The sequence below is a fragment of the Mesocricetus auratus genome, unplaced genomic scaffold, assembly GCF_017639785.1.
Source record: "Mesocricetus auratus isolate SY011 unplaced genomic scaffold, BCM_Maur_2.0 Super-Scaffold_4256, whole genome shotgun sequence".
In the NCBI taxonomy this organism is placed as follows: domain Eukaryota; kingdom Metazoa; phylum Chordata; class Mammalia; order Rodentia; family Cricetidae; genus Mesocricetus; species Mesocricetus auratus.
Window position 1 is genome coordinate 2,029,987 of NW_024429182.1, and position 27,014 is coordinate 2,057,000.

Here is a 27,014-nt window from a genome sequence, read left to right on the forward strand (position 1 = left end):
ACTCTGTAGGGAGAAAGTGGCCATAAGGCAGATGCAAAGGATGCGTCTGAGAATCCAGTAAAACTTCATGGATTAGAAACAGAGGTAGGCGAGAAGGGGAGAGAGATGTCTCAGCAGTTAGAAAGAGCACTTTCTGCTCTTCTGGAAGACCAGGGTTCATGTCCCAGCAACTGACATTGGGTAGCTCCCAACCACCTATAACTTCAAATCCAGGGGAACCGACAGCCTCTTTTCATCTCTGTCGGCCCCTAAACACACACACACACACACACACACAAATAAATAATAATAATAATAATAATAATAATAATAATAATAATAATAATAATAATAAAGAACCCAAGGGTTTACTAGGGTGCAGTGCTGTGGGAGACATATCACTTGCTTAGCCTGTGAGCATGTGTTGGCCCTTGGGTTCACACCTGGTGTTGCAAAGCTAAAGTAACAATGAAGATGGTAGTGGTCTGCTGGCCACCCCACCCCCAAGCTTGGACCTGTGTGTGTCAGGACTTTACACGTATTTATTTTAGGAGAGATAAAAATCACTGTCATAAGTCTCCCTCTGTGTAGGGACAGACTTAAGCTTTTAATATATGTAGGGAATGGTCAATAAAGTTTAATTCAACAAACACTGATCACTGATTGGACATCTACTATGGACTTTGGTTAAACATATGAAAACTATAGCACCTTTATACACCACTTAATTTTTTTTAAGATTGAATTTTATTTTTTTATTGCTTATAATGCGTATGTGCCTGTGTGAGTAAATGCCCACACATGTGTGCAGATGCCTGGAGAAGCCAGAAGAGGGCACCTCATGACTTGAAACTGTATTCTCAAGCATATGGGAACCACCTGTTGGGGACTCTGGTCCTCAGGATAGAGCCATCAGCACCCTTAACCTCTGAGCCACCTCTTCAGCCTCTATTTCATTTATTTTAATGATCTGGTATGACTTTAAAATAATTGCATGGTGAATGTGTAGCGAATACATTTAAGTTCTGGTTTTAATGCCCGAGTATGTAAAACTAATGAAGTGCTGTGTGGTAGATGCTTAGCCTATATTAAATGATTTTGAAATAGTTTTATATTTGAAGGGTTCACATTTAGAGTAGACTTTGGTTTGCTCTGTGGTGATTATGGGTGGTAATCATTTTTAAAAATGAACTGTTGTTTAAGGACTGTCTCCAAAATTTATGTACCTTGAGAGCTGGAGAGATGGCCAAGTGGGTAAGAATACTTTCTGTAACTTGTAACCCTGCTTCAGGGGACAAAGACAGGGAGCTCACTGGCTAGCCAGACGAGCCAAATGGCAAACTTGGGGTTCCCTGAGAGATCATGACTCAAGGGGGTGAGGTGGAGGTCACTAGAGGAAGACACCAGCCAGAGTTCCTCATGTGTGCACCTGTATTTTCATGTCCACGCACCACACATGCAGTTTGCTTCACTTAAAGAAATATACGAATTTGAGTATGCTGTTGGTGCTGGAGACAGAAGCCAGGGTTCTGAGCACATTGGGTAAGAAGTCCATCACCACCAGCTGCACCCCAGACCTCATGACCAGAACTGATAGTTCTGATGCTAGACCTCCACACATCTCAGGCATATGTCTCTTTAAAACATTTTTTTCAGGCCAGGTGTTGGTGGCTCATGCCTTTAATCCCAGCACTCGGAGGTAGAGGCAGGCGGATCTCTGTGAGTTCAAGGCCAGCCTGGTCTACAGAGTGCGTTCCAGGACAGCCTCCAAAGCAATACAGAGAAACCCTGTCTCAAAAAAACAAAACAGAGCATTTTTTCAGACAATGTATATTCTTTTCTCTTCCCAACTCCTCCCAGATCCTCCCCACCTCTACCCTACCCACCCAATTTCATGCTCTTTTTCTCTCTCTCATTTTCTCAGAAAACAACAACAGAAAAGAAAAACAAACCCAAAAAGAAAGAAAACTAGTAACACAGAACAAACAAACAAAAAAACCCAAACCAAAAAAACTAAAACAACAAAACAAACAAAAACCCAAGAAAACAAAACAAAATACTCCAAATAAAAGTCTCATATACAAACCAGATGGTGGTGGCTTCCCACCTTTAAAATCCCAACACTCGAGAGACAGAGGCGGGAGGATCTCTGTGAATTTTAGGCTAGCCCGGTCTACAGAGATGGTTCCAGGACAGGAAAAGCTACACTGAGAAATCCTATCTCACTCCAAAAGTACACACGCAAAAACCACAGAATCAGTTTTGTATTGGCTAACTACTACTACTAGGCGTGGAGCTTACCCTGGAGTATGGTTAAGATATCCAGCGAGGCTCCATTTGAGAAAACCGATTTTCCTTTCCCCGTTGGGTACCAATTACAAACAGCTTCCTGGTTAGGGGTGGGTCTTTGTGTCCTCCTCCCCTTCCCAGTGCTGGAGTTCTGTCTGGTTTGAACCTGTGCAGGTCCCGTGTGCGCCGTCATGGTCTCTGCGAGTCCATACGTGCATCGGTCCTGCTGCGTCAGGAAGACGCCGTTTCCTTGGAGCCGTCCTCCACCTCTGGCTCTGAGGTTCTGTCTCCCTCCTCTTCCACATAGACTCTGAAAGCATACCTGGAGTAACTTCTGCCCCTAGAACCACAAAGGCTTGCCATCCTCTCTCCGGGTTTGAAGGATTTAAAGCCTTTTCACTAGAGTCCCTCACGCTAACCCCCGTGTTGTCACCTACATAATGCTGGGTTAATGGGGGTGAGAAGAGAGAAAATTCAAAACTCAGCCATGAGGACTGAAAATTGGGCCATGACTGAAAGTTCGGCACTTGGTGAAATTTCAGCCGGCTTTCACCTTCATGTCGTTCAGCTTGCAGTGGGTGAGAGGCCAGCTCCTTTCACCCAAATAGTTGATCTGTGAACTCTGTCGAAAAAACCTCACAACCTCACGGTTGTCCACCACGCATTCCATGAGCATAATTTGCCACCCAAGGTGTGAATGGGTAATCTCTAAATTGATGTGTAGAATGGCGCCCTGTGTCAAGACACTGCTTCCTTGCCACTGTAGTAGAGTCAAAAGTTGCCACAAGAATTGCTAATTTCTTTTTTGACCCTTCTCTTAAGATGAACCTCTCATACAAATTTAGCCGAAGCCATTGAGTTGGATGCCTTGAGGAGAGTCTCCCGGGGGCTGGGAAGGATAGCAGCCTGATTTTCATAAGCATGTTGGTTTGTTCAGCTAGGGTGGGGACAGCCAGATACTTCAATAAACCACATAAATCAATTCACTTTCCAGACTTCAGGAAACTGGTCACAAGCTACAGGAATAAAGTGGAGAGACAGAAATCAGTCCCCTGTTGTCCCTGTTTTTTTTGGGGGATCTCTCTCTCTCTTTCTTGTGTGCTCATGTGTGTGTGTGTGTGTGTGTGTGTGTGTGTGTGTGTGTGTGTCTCTCTCTCTTTCTTGTGTGCTCTTGTGTGTGTGTGTGTGTGTGTGTGTGTGTGTGGCTGTGGCCTGGTGTTTGTAGAACTTACTTCACCAGCATTAAAGCTTTGTAAAATTTCTCTAGGGTCTCCATCATGATCTTCCTCCTTTTTAATTCCTAAAATTAAAATGTGTTGGAATGCCCGCCTGCCTTTCACTCCCTCCTCAATGGACCCTTTAGTTTTTCACACCAAGGTGTCCTTCTTTAGGGTGCCAGGTCAGGCTACCAAAACAGCTTCTACAAGGGGATTAGCACCAATTAACATCTTTGTACACAAAAGCCACTGGCAGCTGAACGCGCAGGCTGGTGGCAGCTCAGGGGCTGCATTTTAAACAGGGGCCTTCTATACTTGCTTCAAGTAGGAAGAGGTGGAGAAAGTTTTTATTTGTAATTGGAAATGCTGTTTTTGGATAAAGTCTAATAAAAAGCAAAGTAGAGCTCAGAAGTATCTACCAAATGCCAATTTCACCTTGGTCTCCATTGTCTGCTGCGGTCCAGGAGGATGCTGACACAATGTAACCTGTTCCTTGGCACATTGAGATGCGATGCAATGATGTACCTCTCCTAACAATTTTGCTCTTATGTTTCTCTTGCTTGTTCTCTCTCTCTCTCTCTCCCTCTCCCTCTCCCTCTCCCTCTCTCCCTCTCCCTCTCTCCCTCTTCCTCTCCCTCTCTCCCTCTCCCTCTCTCTCCCTCTCCCTCTCTCCCTCTCCCTCTCTCCCCTCTCTCCCTCTCCCTCTCTCCCCTCTCGCCCACCCAAAGCACAAAAAGGACCTGCTGCAAAGGATATATGTTCTTAGAAGCCCTTTCGTAGGGAATCTGTCATGTGGGTACCTGCACCATGAAGTCTTTGTTTGGGGCAAAAACGTAGAGAGTGGTATTGTGCCAAGTTTGAGAGTTATTGTCACTGTCATTTTAAGTAGAGCTATTAAATTGCTGTGTTCTTTGGTCTTGGTTGATGTGTGTGTGTGTGTGTGTGTGTGTGTGTGTGTGTGTTAAGAGATGGTGTACCTTGTATTCAGAAACACTGAAGTCAATAAAGATTGTTAAAAGAAAGAGACTTCCAGGACCCGGATCTGGTTGGAATCTTCTGAGAAAAGCATAGAAAGACATAAGGGGATGTTTTTGTGGCTTGGTGGTGAGCTTTTAGGACCATTTTAAAGCTGCAGGGTAACCTTAGTGTTTTTAGTTTGCTGGATCTTGGATCTTTGTGACTTCCTCAACCGCCAGGCAGAGCGATTTCTCTATGAGTAAAAGCACTAGATATGGTAATGCTGCTTGCAGAAATGTCTCTGGAAGACAGTGGTGGGGATCCATGGAAAACCAGAGGCCTATAAAAGAAATTAATGTATGGAGGTCAAATGGTTATTGGTGTTTCAGAGTTCCTGAGGCAGGATGGAGAGGGTTGGGAAACACAGATGTGCCACATTTAGTCCTGTCCTGTTACCTTTTTGTTTCATGAACAGACATGATAAAGACAATAATATGCATTTTTCTCCTTCAAAGGCACCAATGGAAAATGTTCTTTTGTTTTTTGTTTTGTTTTGCTTTGTTTCTTCTAGTCAGTCTCTTGCTACCTAATCTAAATTATAGTCATTTTCAGTTTCCTGGGTTTCCTACATAACTCTAGATTCTTCTTGGTGTGATATTTTCGAAGCAAACCTTAATATGATCTCACTGTGTTCCCCCCCAACCCCCCCACCCCCATGGTCCCCCCCTCGGCTCAGATTTACAGATACTGTATTGTGAGTCTTCAGACATGCGGAGTACCCCTAATGTTACATGGAAATTGCCAGAGGCATAGGTGGGATGGAAACATTGTTATATTTTGTTCATTTTTCACCCTTCAGCAGTTGCTCCTTTCTCCCACTCGCTGAAGGCTGATTAGGGTATGAAGTGCAGGTGTGTGGGAAATGGCTAGCGGACATTGACAGGTTACTTTGTTGGTCACTGCCTAATTAGAAGAATAGTGGATGCTCCCTGCTAAGCTTTAGTGTGGGGCGCAGAGCTGGTCCGGTCTAATTTCCTCATGGCTTTGATACTCGCCAAGAGATTGACGGTTTACACAAAAAGCCAAGGCCCGAAGGAGGCCGGTGCAAACAATGAGCCTTCTTGCTTGTAGACACCACAGATGTGAGAGAAAGCTGGCAAAAAACAATCGGCTGACACTGTCTAATTGTCTCCGATGTCAGCGTCATTAATGTTTTCCCATGTAAACCGGAGAAGGCCAAGGTTGTACCCTCCCTTTATTTCCAAGGCACATGATTATGTAACTCACCAAGATTCAGATTAAGTGTTAATTGTATTTGTGCAATAAAGAATCCAAAGCTACCTTGGATTTAATGAATATGTGTTTAATTAATTTTGACAGCTTTTATCTTTATTACCTTTGGAGTGATCCTTATCTGAATTAATCACATTTTTTGAGTAATTATAAAAATCACAACTCATTTCACGATTTACATTTATTTACATTGAAGAATTCAAACCAGGAAACTTTGATGATCTGGGAAACTTCTGAACACCATTTTGCCATCATCAGAGTTCTTTGGGGGTGTCAACACAGTTTCTTAATTAGGTGATGGATTGGAGTGCTCAAAAGAGACACGTGGTAAGAGCCAAGAGATACAGTGTTACCAGGTTACCCCGAGAAACACCAAATGTGTTTCAAAATACTTTGAACACTGGGGAAGGTTAATCCTTGGAAAAGCTGACAGACTGGCCTGAAATTCAGTTTGTTTAGTTTTTGGTGAGGTAAGACAAATAGCTTCTTACAGCACTGGTGTATCCATGTGTGCTAAAGTGTATGGATACAATTAGCATCTCCCAGGAACACATCTCCTGATGCCCAAATCAGTCAAGGATGAAACTATAGTTTCTAGTGCTTTGAATATTCCCCTTGGTTGTTTTGGTTTTTTTGTTCTTTTTTTTTGAGGGTGTACTTTTCTCCAGAGTAGTGGCTGAGAAATAGAGCTGTATCTGGGACATGATTTATTATGGTCAGAGAAACCCACATATTCTGAGTTCCCTATAGCCAATAATATATTAACTTTGGAGTTGGGGTGGAGCCCAGAAGGAAAGTTTGTGGTTAGCACGTACAGTGCTCTGACTCTAAATTTTTATCTCTAGCAGTAAAAACTGCTTAAGTCTCAAAAAATAATGCCTTTCTGGCCTAGGGAGATCACTCAGCGGTTGAAGTATTGGCAGGGAGGGTCTGAGTTTGCTTCTCAGATCCCACATGAAAAAGCTGGGCAGCCTGTGCTTATAACCCCAGTGCTGGGGAGAAGACAGGAGGCTCCCACAGGGTTCGCTGGCAATAATCGCATTATGCCCAGAGGACACCATCTCATAATACCTCTCCCTATCTGCCAGCTCTCACATTCTTTTTGAATTTTGAGTTACGCATAGAAAATCATACTGCTCTTTAACTTCCCATACACCTTCCTTATTTGTAGATGCTCACTCTGTCAGCATCCACAGATGAGGGCCCAACATGTATGGGTCCCATTTATTGCCAAATGTGGATTTTGAAGAGATAGTCAAAGAAAGTCTGCTGAGTTCAAGTTTATTTTCAACTCCATATTAGCTAGGAAACCCTAGGGTATTTCCTTTTGAACCTTGATGTCTTTTTTTTTTTAAGCCTATAACCCTAACACTTGGGAGGCAGAGGCAGGCAGACCTTTGAGGCCAGCCTGGTCTACATAGCTAGTTCCAGGACAGCCCGGGCTACATAGGGAAACCTGACTCAAAAAAATTATTTTTAATTTTGTGTGTGTGTGTGTGTGTGTGTGTGTGTGTGTGTGCATGCGCACGTGCACGCACAGGTATTCTCTGAGGTTAGAAGCATCAGATCCTTGGAGCCGGAGTTACAGGCAGTTAGTCGTGAGCTGCTGGGAACTGCACTGTGGACCTCTGTAAGAACGCCGCATGTTCTACACAGCTGAGTCATCTCTGCATCCTAAGCCTTTGTACCAAAAAGGGACAGTCGCAACGGTTGGCAGCGCTTGCCATTAAAGGTAACAGAAGTGAAGCAAAACACAACAAAAAACCCCCATGGCGGTGCTTGGTTTCAATCTCAGTTCTTGGGAGGCAGAGGCAACCAGCCTGTTCTACACAGAGAAGAGTTCCCGGCCAGCCAGGGCTTTGTAGTGAGACAGTATCTCCAAACATGAAACAAAACAAAGAAACAAACAAAATGACCATGAGGAAGAAGCTGGAACAGCTCGGGGTGCTTTCTTCTCTTACAGAGGCCTGGTTTCAGTCTCTAGGACCCACACTGGAGGGCTCTCAGATGTCTGTGGGAATCTGCACACATGTGACACACACAAAACGCAAATACACATAAAATGGCACAGGGTAATTTGTGGCGGGTGTGTTACCCATGGTGGATGCTATTTTTTTTAATTCCTTTTAAATATTTATTTATTTATCACATATACAGTTTTCTGCCTACCTGTCAGAAGAGGGCGCCAGATTGAATTGTAGATGGTTGTGAGTCACCATGTGGTTGCTAGGAATTGAACTCAGGACCCCTACAAGAGCAGTCAGTGCTCTTAACCTCTGAGCAATCTCTCCAGTCCCCCATCCTCCTTTTAGTTTTTATTTTTAAAAGAGGAAGCTGCTGCATGGAACATCATCTCTGCTATACTTCTATTTTCTATTTTTGTCTACCTGAGGATGGTACCTACCCTGCCCGAGCTCAAAGCTCCACATGCTACATGAGATGATAACATCCGTAGTCTGTGCTACTGTGAGGAATAAATGAGCAGTATTAGCATATCAATGACACTCATCATGCATGCCACCAGCATTGAAGGGGACTCAGTAGCAGGCACTGTGTAAAAATGTCTATGTTCACTGGGACTGGAGAGAGTGACAGCTTAGCTCTGGCTGCTCTTCAGTGATTCCCAGCACCCTCATGGCAGTTCATAACTCCAGTTCCAGGAAATCCTATGCCCTCTTGTGGTCTCCGTGGGCCCTAGACATGCGTGGGATGCCCAGATATACATACAGATAACCCCCGCCACACACACATAAAACAATGCTTTTAATTTTAGATTAAAAGAATGTGCAAATTATCTTATTGCTTCACATCATACAGAGCCTGAAACAACAAGCACTTGTTTTGGTTTTGTTTTGTGTTTTTTGTTTGCTTGTTTGTCTAAGACAAGGCCTATTTAAGTAGCCCTGGGTGTTCTGGAACTCACTGTGTAGACCAGGCTGGTCTCGAACACTAAAGTTTCCCTTCCCTCTGCCTCCCTTGCTGCTGAGATTAAAGGTAAACAACAGTATGCTGGCTTCCCAAGCACTTTTTAAGTTAACCGCCAAGGGCCCATGCGTCGTGAGACCTTTCAAGGCGTTGAAATTTTGCTCAGCGACATTTTCCACTGTCATGTTACAGGAGCTGGAAGAATCTGCTCCCAGAGCAGGCCTTTCCTGTGGGGAGACTGGAGAGTGTTGCACGTAACTCCCTGCCTGCCCTTTGAAATCTTCAGGTCTCCGTTCCCCTTATCTGACCCTCACTTGTAAGATTTCTTTTCTCCAAAGGCAGCGACAGGGGGAAGCTAGCCCTGAATGAAGTCTTCCTCAGAAAGCGGTAATTGCTTGTCTTGCTTTATTCCAGTGTACAGGCTGTCGGCCTGCAGCTCTTTCTCAACGGCCCAGACCAGCTGGGAGCTGATGCCGGATGACTGGCAGATCCTACCCTGGGCACAGCCAGATGGGCCTGGAAAATGCCCTCTCTTCCCTTTGTTTGATCAGTTTGTCCCCAAAGGAGATACATTTTGCGGTTTTAAAATACGGTGCCTACGTTTGTGTGGATTGGCTTGTTTTTTTTTTTCTTTTTTGTTTTTTCCCTTTTAAAGACAAAGGAATACTTTACCCCTACAAACCGTCTTATTTGTTGGAAATTCTAAGCATAGGATGAGGGAGTATGGGAAGCTGGAGAACCATAGCTATTCATTTGCAGAGGCAGAGGCATCCTGAGTAGGCTGGTGTGATTGCTACAGGCAGAGCTTGGTGCCCCCTCGAAGGCCCAAGTTATCGCCAAACTTCCTACATCCACATAGGCATTGTGGAGCTTTGAAGCCAGACTTCAAATCAGGCCAGCAATGTTGTCCTAAACATGAGTCATGTGTAAGCTTCTGCATTGTGAATGTGACATGGGAGACATCCAGTGGTGTCACACAGCGAGTGATCCAGGCTCCTTCTCACATGGCAGAGAAGGAGGGTCCCCGAGGAGGACAGTACTTGACTTTGGGTCCTGATGACCACGGCAGGATCCTTTGGAGAAGGGGAAGGGAACTATTTTCCCAGTGGAGTTGGCTAACATGAAGGAGTGCGCACAGGGGAGGAAATATGACAACTTGAAAAACTCCAGTGTAGGTTGGGGACACAGCTCCACAGGTAGAGAGCTTGCTGTGCAAGCATGAAGGGTTGAGTTTGGATCCCAAGCTCCCACATAAGAAGTTGTGCATGGCATCTCAAACCTGCGACCCCAGCCCTAGAAGATGGACACATGAGTCGAGCCTGGGCTCTCGTGATAACCACTCTAGCTGAAATAGCAAGCTCCAGTGAGAGAGCCTGTCTTAAAAAGTAAGGTGGACAAGTGATTAGGGAAAACGCCCAAATGTCAGCCTCTAGTTTCTACATGCGCCTGCACAAGCAAGTGCACCTGCACACGGCACACACACACAAATGCATATGTACGCACACACATGTATGCACGCACAGATATGTATACGTACACACATGCACATGTATGCATGCACATATGCATGCAGGCACATGAACCCACACATACATGCATACACACATGCGCACACAGGTATGCATATGTATGCACACACACATGCACACACACATACCACATACACACACACACCCCACACACATGCATATGTACTCACACACATATGTATGCACACACAGACACCTGTGCACACACATATACATATGTAAGCATGCATGCACATACACACACACACACACATACACGGAAGAGACAGATTTTGAAGTTACAATATTTATCTGGGATATTTCAGGATATAATCCAGTCCATGACATTGACATGTTAATGGCTGACAGTGTTCCCCTCTGAAGAAACACTCAGGGGGACTGGTGGGATTGTTGTGCCTGTGGCTTCTGGACATGTGGGACAGAGGCCAGTGAGAAGAGAAGGGTGGTCCTGGGCTCCACTCTGTTCTCTCATAGGAGTGCCTGCTGCAGCTTCCCCTGTTGTAGCTTGGAAGGAAGCACAGACCCCCAGGTACTCCCAGGCAGCCCTGACAGCCTCTCAGGGCCGGATGCTTTGCAAGCAAAAGTGCTGAAATGCCCCATCTTGCACAGAACGTTCTCTTTTCATTTCCTTAAACAATGCTTTTACATTTATTCATTACTTGCGTCGTGTGTATGTGCGTGGCTTTGCCATGGCACACGTGGAGAGATCAGAGGGCTTAAAATGTAGGACTCACCTCCCTCCTTCCACCATGTGGGTCCTGAGAGTTGAACTCAGGTCCTCAGGCTTGGAGGCAAGTGCCTTTCCACGGAACCATTTGGGAACCCATATTTCCTCCCTTCTCTATTCCATCTCCTTCCCTGCTCTACTGGCTCACCTCTGTTGTCCCTCCCCCTCTTCCCTCCTGCCTTGTATTTCCTTCCTCAGTTCATTTCTGTTCCTCCCTCTTAGTTTCTTCCAGAAGTAGAGTATTTGGCTGAAAGAACAGATGGTCGGTGGGATTTCAAACCCACGCCTACTTGTCACTATAGAAAGCAACAGGCACAGCTATGAGGGATTGCCTTTATCCTCTCCTAGATTCTGCACTCCCGATGGAACCCACATAACGGTGGTTGTTTTTAACTGGTTAAAAGTTCACTTGAGCCGGGCGGTGGTAGCACAAGTCTTTAATCCCAGCACTCGGGAGGCAGAGGCAGGAGGATCTCTGTGAGTTCGAGGCCGGGCTGGACCGACAGCTTCCAAAACAATACAGAGAAACCCTGTCTCGTAAAACCAAAAAAAAATTCACTTGAGATACAGTCTTCTGCAGCCAAGGCTGTCCTCAAACTCATTATATAACCAAGGATAACCTTGAACACTTGGTCCTCCTGACACAAATGTGTGCCACAACACCTAGTCTTGTTTAATTGTGGTAAAATATGCATAAAGGTTACTATGGATGATTTTTTACAGTTTAATACTGCCACGCATACTCCTTTGGTGTTGGAGATTGAACTCAGGGTTTCATATATGCTAGGCAGGCGAGCTGCTGCTGGACTACATCAACTCCCTCCCCCCATGCCACCTCACTGCTTTTATATTCTATTGTGAGATAGGGTGTTGCTAAATGACTTAGGAAGGCCTTGAACTTGTGATCCACCAGCCTCAGCATCTGTAATATTGATAGAAATGCCACAGCATTTTCCCATGATGGCTGTATTTTACATTCCTATCAATAGTAGTCAAGGATTTCACATTCCCTAGGATTGCTAACACATTGCTTCTTGTTTTAATTAATTAATTTAGTTAATTAATTAATTAATTTTGTTTTTCGAGACAGGGTTTCTCTGTGACTTTGGAGGCTGTCCTGGAACTCACTCTTGTAGACCAGGCTGGTCTCGAACTCACAGCGATCTGCCTTCCTCTGCCCCTGCCTCCCGAGTGCTCTGATTAAAGGCATGCACCACCACAATCTGGCTGTTTTATTTTTACTAGTAGTTATTCTCACACCTTGTGTGCTGACTGTAGTTCTGATTTGTATTTCCCTTAGAAGGAGTGGTGATGACAACTTTTAAAGTGTTCTTATACTGACTTTTTGTGCTTCTTTGGAGAAATGCCTAATGTATGCAGCTTTTTTTTCCTTTTATGATTTGTGATGTTTTTTGTTCCATTTAACACTTTTGTCTAGCCAAAATTTGGTTACACAAAAGATATGAATATAAGTAGGGACTTGGCTGGGTGGTGGTGGCATGTGCCTTTAATCCCAGCACTCAGGAGACAGAGTCAGGCAGATCTCTGTGAGTTCAAGGCCAGCCTGGTCTGAAGAGCTACACAGAGAAACCCTGTCTCAGAAAACCAAACCAAACAAACAAAACAAAAACAAAAACCCAGACAGTGTAAGTAGGGACTTGTAATAGAGGTTTGTGATCCTAGCTACTCAGGAGGCTGAAGCAGGAGGATCACAAGTTGAAGGCTAGTCTGAGTAACTTCAAGAGACCCTGTCTCTAAATTAAAATAATAATAATAATCAAAAATTGGGTCAGGGATGAAGCTTAGTGACCCTGGATTAACAAAGGGAGGTGAGCACAAGGTTCTAAACTCAATCCTTGATATTAGAAAAAAATGGATCTACAACAACACTGCTGAAGAGCAAAAGGACACTTCTCCATATTGTTTCTTGGAGAAACTTTTGTTTAGCAACTTGAAGTTATTGTATCCATGTTGAGTAAACTTTGCTACATAGTACCAAGTAGAAGCAGCTCCCTTCCCACCTCATCCCATTGCTATTAAAATGCTGTCTTTTACCCACTGGCTTTCCTTGGCTGGAAATCACTTGGCCATTGCTGTTCACGTGTGTGAGTTTGGACTGCCTTTCTAACAAGTTGAAGTCACAGACTTACACACTCATGTGACTTTCCTGGTTCTGCTGTCAAAATCGAATGGACTACTTGCAGACAGTACATGTTTCTGGGTAGACCCCGGGGCTGTAAGTCCTGTGGGTACAATAACCCATGTCCCATCTGTTCGTGACACTACACAGCACACAGTAAAGTCTCTGTCTCCATATTTGCTGGATGATGACTGGGCATGAACTGAGTCAGTAGGACCCAACTCACTGAATTCTAGACTCTCGGGGACTCCCATGCTCAACTATTTCATCAAATAGATGAGATCGGCTGACTTGTCTAAGGTGCGGATGTAAGTCAGTGTCAGTTGGGACCAGAGCTCAGGTTTTCCACCTACATGGGTCCTATTTGTACCAGAGACAGAATTCCATTGTGCCTTTAACACCAGCACTGCTTAATAATGTGCCACCTTGGAGAGACTGATAGCAGCGGGACATGGTACTTAGGTGGTCACGGCTTATTAGGGTCCCCCTTTGTACTCTTCACCTACAGTGCCCCAGACAAACCCCTGTGTGTGTGTGTGGTCTAGGAAATGTGCCTAAAAGGAGACCTTCAGCACCTGTGTTTTAGTGGCAGACTTGCGGCAAGTCCGTACCTGAGTGAATCTGATCAAAGACTTTCTAGACACATAGCGGTGATGCCATGCGGGGAACTCTTGCAGAGTAAACAAACAGCCTGCACATTACAGGTGCTCCCATCCGCACACCTGTATTGGAGGACTTGCTGAGCGAAGACATTCTGACTCCTTAATGGATGACCATGAAATTGACAAATTAGGGGGAAAGGAAATTACCTCTGCGAAAGTACATAGCTCATCCTCCTGGGAATGACTCAGGGCCTTCTTCCCCCTAGGCTGTAATTTTAGTTTCTTTTCTTTCTAATGGAGGCATTCATATTTTGTGCTTTCTCTCTCACCTCACGGCCTACTGAAAGTTTCCTTAAAGGGAAATGAAGTTAGAAGGCATAATTCAAAGAGTAGCTTTTACCTGAACCACCTCTTCCAATGTTAAGATTTAGGCAATTCCTTATAATGGAACATTCCTGAATTTCAATCTGCTATGCATAAATGTTACCATCTTACTGGGATCAAGGTGATGATTTATTCCTTTAAAGTTCCCTCAGCTATGATTTTTAAACAATACAAATATAAATTGCATTTAAAGTAAAAGCATTATTGAGAAAAAGCTTTTCCCTCGTGTTTTGTATTTTGAACTCAAGTAAACAAAATTAGATTAGTAGAATGAATATGTGTTTAGTGCACCGACTAGAAACTCCTGGAATGTGATTACTGCTGCCCATGCGCTCTCCCTCACCCCATTTTCGGGGTTTACTTCAGGGGTAGCTGCCATCTGGAATTTTGTATTCATCTTTACACGGATTTTGTTTTCTAAATTTCAAGTTATATTGAGGCTGAAAAACATGGCTCAGCAGTTAAGAGTGTGTTCTGTTCTTGAGGAGAACCCAAGCTGGGCTTTCAGCAGCCACATATGGCTGCTCACAACAGCCAGTAGCTGCAGCTCCATGGAATCCAACACCCTCTTCTGGACTCTTCAGGCAACCGTTCCCATGTCCACACACACAAACACACACACACACACACACCACACACACATACTACACACACACACAGACACAGACACACCACACACACACACACCATACACACAGACAGCACATACTGCACACACACAGACACACATACACCACACACACACAGACACACCACACACACAGACAGACACATACTGCACACACACACACACAGACATACCACACACACACAGACACACACAGACATACACACACCATACACACCACACACACAGATAGCACATACTGCACACACACAGACACACACCACACACACACATATTACACACACAGACACACAACACACACACTGCACATACACACACACCACACACAGACACACACATACTGCACACACACACCCCACAGACAACACACACCACACACAAAGACAGACACATATTGCACGCACACACCACACACACCACATACACACACACCACATACACACATACTACACACACACAGATACACACACACCACACACACATACTACACACACACAGACACACACACACACCACACACCATATACATACACACCACATACACAGACACACACACCATACACACAGATACACACATATACACCACACACAGACACACACCACACACACACAGACACACATACACACACAGACACACATACACACACACCACATTAAAAGTCTTTAATCTATAGCACCATGTATGTACACACATTCTTAAGCAGTGCATTATTTAATTTTGAGTGCTCTTACTGCCCCTTATGATCTTCTGTGATTTGCCTTTATTTCTGTTCTATTGTAATCATGCTTCTCATTTTATTTTTGTATATTTATTTTTATATTATGAAACATCACACTTACCTTTAACTACCACACTATCATTGGTCATTTGTACTGTTTCTGCCTTAAATATCTATGCTGAGAATATTCTTGCCCAAGTCTCCTGGCCCATGTGTGAAGTGCTTTCTTTCAGCTGTGTGTGTTGGAGTAGAATCACTAAATTACAAGGTCAATGCTCAGCTGTTCAAGGGGTAAAACTATTTTCCAAAAGCAATCATGCCATTTCAGAGCTGTCCGGTCTGTGAGTGCTAATCTGCATTGTCACCTGGGGGACAGTCCGTTATTGGAGAGGGAACACCTACCCAGTGAGAGAGTGCCAGCATCCACAGCTCTCTGCTTCTAGACCAGAGGGAGGCAGTGAGGCCAGCACCCTGGAGCTCCTGCTTTGTGACTTCCCCGCCGTGACTGAAGGCACCTTGAAGTGTGAGTCAAAATGAACCCTCCTTCCTTAAGTTGCCCTCGTCGGGGGTATTTTTTGTCATAGCGACAGGAAAACTAACCAAGATGCGCCAAGCACAAGTTATCCCATTCTGTATAAACTGTTAGCTCTGTTGTAACCCAACTCTATGTCCTAAAACATACCACACTACTTAAAAATCACCCCCCATTAAAACCCAGGGGGGATTACGGGAAAGCTGAGGTTGGAGGAACCCCCCCCAAAAAACATTGAGGCACAGAAGAGCACACTCCTCTATGTGTTTAACGCAGGTGAGTGCTGTAATAACTATAGGACTTTCCCTCAAGAGAAGACCCAGGTCTCGCCCGTGGAAGTGGCGTTGGAAGTGACACAGTTAAGGATTTGCTGTGGTAGTGGAAGGAAGATTATCTGGATGTGGATGTGCCCCGGCCCGAGGGGTCAGTCAACGGGGACCCTAGGGGAGGGAGTGAGAATGGGGGTGGGGACAAGAGATGCGAGAGACGGAGACAAGACAGTATTCGGATCACATCTCGTTTATTGAAAGTACCAACAGGGTTTAAGTAAGGCAGGTAGCAGAAGGGTGGGGGAGCAGAAGTTCTCCTTTATAGGATATGTTCCAAGGACACAAGTCTGCAGCTGGGGGAGTCTGGACTGCAGGCCTTGGAAATATGGTGTACAGGAAGATAGGAAGGCACAGAGGAATAGAAACTTAGCTGTTAGCCTCTAAGAATGCAGTAGGAACGTTAAGATGGCGCCTATTATGCTATCCTTGTTTAGGGCCCTGCACATGGATGGACTCAAAGCCAGGCACTGTGGAGGACTGTGACAGCTAAGTAATGGGAGAGGTACCTGTCTGCGTGTTTCCCTGTGAAGCTGTGTGGCTGGGTGCAGCTGTGTGGCTGGGTGCAGTTGTATGTGGCTATCCAGCATTTCCCAGGGTAAAGTTGTGCGTAACTAAGTGGAAATTCGTATGTATGCAAATTGCTTTTTTAAAAGATTTCGTTTTTTATGTGTGTGTGTGTGTATGGTGTGTGTGGTGTGTGTGTGTGTGTGTGCAGTATGTGTCTGTCTGTGTGTGTCTGTGTGTGTGCAGTATGTGTCTGTGGTGTGTGTGTGTGTGTGTGTGTACGCACACATGTGTGTGGTGTGTAGGATGTTCCTGTGTAGATGAGTGAACGTGTAAAACATGCATGATACTGTAAGTATGGCAGTTCCAGCCTGAGAATGCAGGTGTGAAAATACGTGTATAAGTGTTCACGTGTGTTCCTTTTTTTAAGATTTATCTATTTATTTATTTATTTTGTATACAGTGCCCTGCCTGCACGTATGCCTCCAGGCCAGAAGAGGGCACCAGATCTCACTACAGATGGTTGCGAGCCACCCACCATGTGGTTGCTGGGAATTGAACTCAGGACCTCCGGAAGAGCAGCCAGTGCTCTTAACCTCTGAGCCATATCACCAGCCCCAAGACAGGGTTTCTCTGTGTAACAGCCCTGGCTGTCCTGGAACTCGCTCTGTAGACCAGGCTGGCCTGGAAACCACAGAGATCCACCAGCCTCTGCCTCCCGTGTGATGTTGTCGGGTGTCTGTGGAAGATATTTTAGTGTGCATGTATGAGAACATTAATGTGTGAGTGTCTGTCAATGTGTGGTATATGCACATAATGTGGTATGCACATCCATGAACATGTAGCATGTAGCATGTAGCCCTGGAGGCCAGAGGAGGACACCAGGCACCCTGCTCTAACACTTCTGGGCCGTAGTCTCTGAATCTGTAGCCACCTAAAGTTAAGCGCAGACCTGCTGATCCTCAGCTCTGCCTACCAGGAGGTGCTGACTGTCTGCCGGATCTGTTTGCTTCTTTCTGTACTTCTGCTGACCGCTTCCCGAAGCTAGACTCGTTACCGCTGCTTCTAACGGCTCCTCTGCCTTTGGTCTTTGCTTGCTGCGTCCAGTTTTCCTGCAGCCTCCAAAGTCACTTTTCTGGACCGTAAACTCGCCAATGTCTACGTGAAGGCGCCCCACGCTCTTTGACTGCTGTTTGAAGGAATCAAAGAATGGAGATTTAGCCGGGCGGTGGTGGAGCACGCCTTTAATCCCAGCACTCGGGAGGCAGAGGCAGGTGGATCTCTGTGAGTTTGAGGCCGGGCTGGACCGACAGCCTCCAAAACAATACAGAGAAACCCTGTCTCGTAAAAACAAAAAAACCCAACCAACCAACCAACCAACCAAACAAACAAAAACAAAAACAAAGAACGGAGATTTGCAATGGGGCCACAGAGCTGCAGTAATTCCAGACTCTGGGGAAGCGGTGGTCTCTGAGGATCAGCCGGAGATTACGGATCCTCTCCATGGAAAGATGTGCATGCAAATCTGCAGTTTCAGAGGGCTCACGAGTTAGGGCTCTCTGCTTGGGTGTATCTGCTGGGTTGCTCCTGTCGGTTCTGAGATTTCAGTGCCAAGGGATGAGAAGTATGAGAGATGGCTACACCAGTGAATCTGTTTATCAAGAATGGAATCAAAATATGAAGAGTGCACCATCGCTGAGCTTGATCGTCCGTGTTGACACGGGCTCTGACACTGTCAGCACAGAGGCTGTTAGGGAGTGAGCAGCAGGTCATTTGGTGTTTGTGGAGAGTGGTTGGAGACCATTAGCTTTCTAATGAGAGCACATGGATGCACCATTAGAATAAAAGAGAATTAGCTAAATTGAGCTAAAAGGGGGTGGTGGTGGTGGGAACTGTGTGCTTTAATATTTCCCAAACCCTAGGACTTAAAAAAAATAGGATGGCTTTCCTTCTCCACCCTACCTACCCTTTACTTCCTCTGCCCTTCCCCACCCCCCACCACCAAATTCTCATCCACTGTGAAATTACTGCAGGGCCTTCGGGACTGTCCACACCCAGGGTGCAAAGCTCCTTCTGTGATACAAAAGGGAGAAGGGAGAAGACATTCCCTCCACTTAACTCCGTGTGTATGTGCGTGTGCACATGTATGAACATCTGTGTGTGTTTGTGAGCATGTGCACTTGTATGCATCATATATGTATGTGTATGCACGCATGTGTGCACACATGTATGCACATGTGTGTGTTTGTGTGCATGTGCACATGGATTCATCATGTGTATATGTGTTTGCATGCATGCATGTGCACACATGTGTGCACATGTGTGTGTGTGTGTGTGAAAAGGCCAGAAAACCATTGCAAACACTGTCAGCCTGTCATTGCTGTTTGTTTTCGATGGTCACTTACTGGCCTGGAACTTGCCAAGTAGGCTAGGCTGGCTATGGGCCCCTGAGATCCACTTGACTCAGATTCCCAGAACTGAGATTACCAGTGAAAGCCATCTTGTCTAGATTTTTTTTAAATGTGTATTCTGGGCATTGAACCCAGGTCCTCACGATTGGAAGGTAATCATTTTACTAGCTGAGCTGTCCCCTCCATGCCCCGCCACTTAATTATTTCTCCAATCATGGCAAAAGCTAGAGACAGGCTGGTTCCCTGAAGCTTCCTGTGAGGACTCGAGAGCATGTTGCATATCAAAGCCTTCGGGAGAAGGGCTGACTTGGAATAAGTGATCAATATATTTCTGGGTGGCTTGGCCTAGGGCCTGAGTGGAAAAATACTTTTCAAATGAAGGAGTGCATGATCAGTTCATTAATTGGCTCTATTGATCTGTAAATGTATTTGAACAAGAGTTTTCTTCATGTCTTGTGACCACAGCTGGCGGAAAGTGCGGCATACTGATTGACATCTACATTTAGGTAGGAATTGAAGCTCTCCTGTCGGCAGGGGTCAAGCAATGGGCATTAATTTCATAGGATGACAGCTTTGAACGTGTTTACTTCACTCCTGAGCTGACAAATTGTTTTTCACAAGAATACCACAGGGAATTGAACTAAATCTATAATGTTCCTCATTAGCTCAGATGTATCTGCAGTGACATGTACAACAGGTGGGTTTGCTAAAAATTTACTGTCATAGCCAAGGCGGCGGCGATGGTGCACGCCTTTAATCCCAGCACTTGGGAGGCAGAGGCTGATGGATCTCTGTGAGTTCAAGACCAACCTGGTCTTTACAAAGCAAGTTCCAGGACAGCCAGGCCTACACCGAGAAACTCCATTTTGAAAACCAAAACAAACAAACAAAAGATAGCATTATTATGTGTTTGCACATGCACGATGAGTGTGTGGGTGCGTGAACCATGGAGTGTGTATGAGGCGGTCAAAGAGCAACTATGCAAACTCAGTTCTCTCCTTTTACCTTTATTGGATCTCAGGGGTCGATCTCAGGTCATCAGGCTTCCAAGGCAAGTACCTTTACATGCTGAGCCATTGTATTTATAGGCTCCAATGGTTGGTTTTAAGGCAAAATCCTAAGTCCTGTATAAACTCCATTAGTTTCCTGGCAGCATAGAAAAGTGTTGTCATAAGTACTTGGCTATGTGACTGCTGATATCATCTTGTTTGTGTGGTTTTGTGGTGCTGGGAACTGAACTTAGGGCCCCTTACATGCTAGGCAAGTGGAGCACCTCACAAACATCTGTAACTGCAGCTCCAAGGACTCCAGCACCCTCTGCTGGTCTCGTCGGGTATCAACACACATGCAGTATATACTCGCTCAAGCTAACGTAAGTAAAAGTGTCTGTTTTTAAAAGAAAAAAATAAACTAGGTGTGGGTGGCGCACACCTTTAATCTCAGCACCCAGGGAGGCAGAGGCAGGGGAATGTCTGAGTTGGAGTCCAGCCTGTCCTTTGTAGCAAGTTCCAGGACAGCCAAGGCTACGCCTTCACACACACACACACACACACACACACACACACACACACACACACACACACACACACTGAGAAGAGGAGGAAGAAGACAAATGCAGAAATGAAATAAAAAAATTTAAACACCTGCTTTACGATGCTGTTTGTGGTGATTTGGTAGTGCCATTTGCCAAGCACTGGGAGCGACGTTGGAATCTTTATTAGCATCACTCACTGGTCCTCACTCACTGGCCCTGCTCTGTGTGTAATTGTTTCTCCCATAGAGATGAGGGAACTGGGGTGAGAAAGATGAAGAAATCCCCAGGAACACATAGCTAGTGTGTTCCAGTATGTATGCTTATTTGTATAACGGCATTGTGTGTGTGTGTGTGTGTGTGTGCATGTGCATGTGTGTGCCTGTGTGCATGTGTGTGTGTGTGCACGCATTGTGTCTGTGTGCATGTGTGTGTGTGCGTGTGCATGCGTGTGTGTGCATGCATGTGTGTGCCCATGTGCATGTGTGTGTGCGTGCATGTGTGCGTGTGCATGCATGTGTGCGTGTGCATGCATGTGTGCATGCGTGTGAGCATGTGTGTGCATGTGCGTGTGTGCATGTGTGTGTGCACGCATGTATGTGCCCGTGTGCATGTGTGTGTGCATGTGTGCATGCGTGTGAGCATGCGTGTGCATGTGTGTGTGCACGCATGTGTGTGCATATGTGTGTGTGTGCGTGTACTTTTGGAGGTTAGAGGACAACTTGCAGGAATCCGTTTTCTACCTCCACCATGTGGGGTTGAACTCAGGTCATCAGGGTTGTTGGTCAGGACCTTTATCAGCTGAGCCATTGAGTGGGTCCCATGAAACAGATTGTGTTTTGACAGTATAGTTACAGAGGAGACACTGAACACACACTTCCAAAGCCCATAAAATAAAACATTCCATCAGTGCAAAGTGCTAAGTGAGAAGAAACAGTTATAATTGATACCGAGAGAGCACAGCAGACTACTTTGAAAAATGAGTGGATGTTTAAAACATTCATTTTGCTTTATTATTATTTTTTTTTGTAAAATGCCACTTTGTTAAGTGACATTTTTATTCATGAGAGATAATTGCTGTTTGTTGTTATAGAAGGTAGGAAAATGAAATTAAAATGATTTTTTAAAAAAATAAAATAAAGCCCAAATTATAGCTCTGCTTTCTCCAAAACTCTTTAGAGGGAGGGAGAGGGAAGAAGAGAAACAGAGAGACACACAGGTAGAGACCTCCAAACCTATTTCTTGGTTGCTTTTTGAGAGGTCTCATGTAGCTCAGGCTTGCCTTGTAGCCAAGGATGCCCTTGAATTTCTGCTACTTCTGCCCCTGCCTCCTGAGGACAGGAGTGCTAGTTTTGCAGTCGGGGGGTGGTGAACACTAGACAGGCACTCTGCCAGCTGTGCTACATCCTCAGCCCGTCCAAAGCGCTCTTGGGTTTTTATTAAATCTGCCTGTTTGGGACTAAACATGGAGCCCTCAGCCTGTGGTCTGGTGGAGATCACCAGGTTCTAGGTGCCCAACAGAAAAAAGGCACAGGTTTGTCTCCTAATTATACTCAGTAGCTGTTTTGCATGGATCTCCTCTTCCTCTACATTTTCTAATGGGCAAGAAAAGCCCATTAGAAAAGAAAGTATAGTGGCGCACACCTTTAATCCCAGAACTGAGGAGACAGAGACAGGCGGATCTCTGAAGTCGGAGGCCAGGCTGGTCTATATAGTGAGTTTCAGAACAGCCAGAGCTACTTAGTGAGACCCTGTCTCAAAAAAACAAAAAGGGATAGGAGGAGGAGGAGGAAAGGGAGGAGGAGGAGGAAAGGGAGGAGGAGGCAAAGGAGGAGGAGGAGGAAAGACCTAACAGTTCATTTGGGTCAGGTTGATCCCCGAGCCAAGGGATACCCCTAGGAAGGCCGGTTCACCTTAAGCCACATTGAAGATCTCTTTTCCCTGGGCTTCATCTCCTGAGAGGCATCCCCCACACCCTTCCTCTTCGCCACAACTCGTTGTCAGGAAAGAAATGGAAAGTAGAATCCGACAGGTCCCGGAGTGTGAGTGATTGCCAGTGGGACCCAGCTGCGAGAACCCCAGGCGCCTATCTGCTCCCCCTCACCTGGCTACCAGAATACAGACTTCTGTATTGTTGGAGGGAGCTTTGAGACAGCAAGCGCCTCTTGAGAAAGCGCTCAGCATGTGAAATGTCATGGCCAAGTGTGACTGGACAGGCTCCGCGTGCTTGGCGGTCACGTGGCAGTCAAAGGGAGTCAGGGTGAAAGTCTAATCAACTCCAAGGAAAGCAGGTGGAGGTCAGAGGGGCAGCGCCCAGTAACAGGGAGCGCAAAAGATCTCCAGCTTTCAACTATAGAGTCTGGGTGCTGATGATGGGTTAAACAAGGACCAATGGCACCAGCCTGAACCTATGGCGCCTGCGTGAACTCACTGCGCCCTCCTCTCCCTCAGTGGGGGGCTGAGCCGGGGAGGATCGACTGTGAGACCATTATGGACATCAAGGCAGCAGCCTGGATTTTTTTCTTTTGATAGTTTCATATTCAAGACTTTCCCATAAGCTTTTAGTATTTTTTTTTGATTCATCCTCATTAAGGACTTTAAAAGCAGAGGTCTTTTGCTTACATTGAGAGTGCTACTTTTCCTAGTACCCCGGCTCCTTGCTAATGGGTTTCTGAATACCATTTTGATTATTTCGTTTTTATGGAACTCCCCTTCCTTTATTATTGCATTTGCCTTTGTAACGTGTACAATCTGTTGGCTACCTATTACCAGGCTTTAAATATTTTTCCTGTTTATCGCTAATAAACATTTGCTTTGCCAAAGAGATCACTAGGTCCTGGGTGCCCAACAGAAAAATGGCATGAATTATTTCCTGATTATACTCAGTAGCTATTTTGCTCCGATCTCTGCTTTTCCTCTACATTAGTTACTGTTAGAGTTGCAATAAAAGCCCATTAACAAGAAAAAAAAATATCTCCTCTGGTCAAAAGACTAGAATCTTCGGTCTGGGTAGAGACCTAACATTCCAGCTGGTCCAGGTGGGCAATCACCTGGGAAGGGACACCCCTAGGAAGGAAGTTCGCCTTAGGCAGAGATAAAAAGAATGATAGTCCTTTAATGAGATACTGTGTTTCATTCCCAGAATCCACAGCACAGTGGCTTACAGCTTCATAAACCTTCATAAGCTATGGAGAAGAGCATGGTCTCTTCATCTCTTTGCTAAACATGCTTCCCCTAATGCTTTGGGTTTTCCCAATATTTATTGCTTCCCCCTTTCTCCAAAGCCTCCCTTGTTGCCATGGAGCTGTTCCTTGTTCACGGTGTGTCCTCTGAACTCTGTGCCTCCTTACATGACACACCTTTTATTCTCCCCTCTCCTCCCCTTCCCTCCCTTCCCTTCTCCTCTCGTCTCCTCCCCTCCCCTCTCCACTCTTTCCCTCCCCTCTCCAACCTTCCCCTCCCCTCTCCACCCTTCCCCTCTTCTCTCCACTTTTCCCCTCCTCTCCCCTCCCCTCCCCTCTTCTCCTCTTCTCTCCTCTCCTCTCCTCTCTTCTCCTCTCTTCTCTTCTCCATTCTCTTTCTCTGGACAGCTGCTGAGATTTAGAGCTTGTCTGTCCCGTTTCATTGTTGATGTTTGCTAATAAAATTGTCCTCGGTTTTTTTGTGTGTGTGTGTTTTTGTTTTTTGTTTTTAGTCCACTCCTGTTTTGTTAATGAGACTAAGAACCTCAAGAGGGGACCCCGATTCCTCCGGTGTCATCAAGGACAGTAACAGTTGGTTAGGGAGTGAAACACTTCATGGACTTTATATATTTAACAGTAGTTGCTGGTCTGCTTAAAAGCCATCTAACATGTGACAGCTGTTTGAGGACCTTCACCTGAAGAATCTTGTTTGAGTTACAAGGGTGTTTTTTCTTTTTCTAATAATTATCCTACTTTACAAATATAATCTTGTTCTGTGGGGTCTGGAGAATGGCCTATGCTACACTTTTGAATGAGGAAGTTTATTAAGTGTAGAGCAAACCAAAGTAAAAAAAATATGATGTGTATATATCAAGAGATGATGGACACACAGAAAAATCGACCAATCAGGGACTTACAAACATCCAGCACAAGTCAGAAAGCCCAGCAAACGCTCCGGGCTCCCATTCAAAGTCCTGCTCAGCACACAGGCTCCTCGGGTAAGGCTTTCAGTTGAAAGAACAAATAAACAGCAGACAGAGATGGTACGACCAAATCCATTGCTCAACACTCAGTGAAAACCAACTGGGTAAACTAAGGCAGTCGGCTGGACTTCCCGATGGGGATTTCTGTGGCTAAACTGCAGACGCTTTTATGTCATGGGGCAAATAATAGCAACCTCTGTAAGGTCACACAGGTCTGCCGTGCACATTCTATGGGTAATTTGTCACGTGGTGTTTGAGGCCTGAGAAGCTGTCGCCTTCACTTTGGATGTCGAGACAGGCAATGCTTGGGTAGTTGACCAGTGCGTGGACAAGCTCACGATGCCTTGTAAAGAGAAGCCTTCCCGCCAGCCTGGTTCCAGAGCCGCTTCAGTCACAAATAACACACAGGAGGCTATATTAATTATGAAGCTGTTGGCCTTGCTTGTTTCTTACTGGCTAGCTCTGACTTAAGTATTTATCCCATAATTGTTAATCTAAGTATTTCTCTTACCGGAGAATTTTCTGGGCTTCCTACCTGATGGCGTTACATCTTGACTCCCTGTGTTTCTCCTTCCCAGAGTCCTCCTGGACTCCTAGTCCCACCTATCTTGGTTCCCTATTGTCCAACAGTGCTTTATTGACATATACATAGGACTTCCCCCATCATCTCCTCTTTTCTGTCTAAACAAAAAGAAAGGTCTTAACTTTAACATATATTATATATATATATATATATATATATATATATATATAACAGAACAATTATCAAGTAAGAACACAATTACAATATTTGGTCTATAAACATTCAGCAAGATTTAAAGAAAATATCATCTATCTCATCCTTGTGAGTCCAAAGTTCTATATGTAGCTTATCTTTTATCATAACTAAGGAAAACTATAATTATAACTATCTGCCTTCAACTCTATCAAAGAAGGATAATATATAAACACTAGGATTGACAGAGACATCTTGCTGCCTGGACTGTCACCTGAAGTTTCTCTGTAATGTTGGGGCATCCATCTTCAGCACATAGGCCACAGTGTGTCCAGAAGATTTCTCAGCAAAGCAGGAAATTTCAAACTATCCATCTGCATTGGCAGTCTGTCAGTCATTTTTCTGTGTCCTCAGAAAGTCTCATAGACTCTTCCATGAAGCAGGAACCCTGAAGGATTGTTTGAGTTCAGCAGTCACTTTCCTGTGGGTCCTGCATATCCAGTTTATACAGCAACAGTCAAGCAGTCTAGGCAAGAGCAGTTTCTTGTCCAAATGGCTAATCTTGCCATGCTGAAAGCAAACTCCATAACGAGTTTCTTTGGGGCCCATCTTCTTCTCAGACATAATTGGTGTGGCAGAAGCAGACATTTCTCATTGTCAAGAAAAACCTAAAACATTTTAAATGCCATTTTCTGAAGGTCTTTGAAAGGTTTGAAGATTGTCTATCTATCTCAAATATATTTCTGTATATCTAGAAAACCTAACTTACCTAACTATAAGATCTGATTATTATAAGTAACTATCTATAATTTGTGTTTAATTATGCATTATGATTTAAAAGATCAGTATAAGCACAATACTTAATCAAGAGAAATATACACATCATAAAATTGACCTTGAATTTGTATCAATAAATGAAAAACCATACCCATATCATAATTCCCCTTTTTACCATTAAAAAGAGATTGGCTGTGATCATTAACCAATTATAAACAATCCCATTTAAATGAAAACAAAGATTTATAAACAAGATGGGAATTAGGACGTCGCTCATTCCAAACTGCTTCATGCTGGAAGGGGGTGCTGTTCATACCATGGGGATCATGACAAAACTCAGAAACCTGTATAAGTCCTTAGTTTCAGGGTCTGTAAGACTATCATCTTAGTTGTTTTAGATGTTGAATCACTTGGGCCATTGCTTTCGGAGGTCTTGGTTCATGAAACCACAGAAGCCTGGAAGGAATCCTCAGCTTTTCATATTCTGTAGAAACATAAACAAAAACTCCTTTCCCAAGTAACATGTCCTTATTCTTAAATTTTGAAGTCAAGGCATTTTCAAAAGATATAAGTTGAATTAATTCAGCAGCATTTATAATCAAGTGTACTTTAGCAGTTGTTCCTTCTTGAGCAATCAAAAAACTGAAAAACATAATAGCATA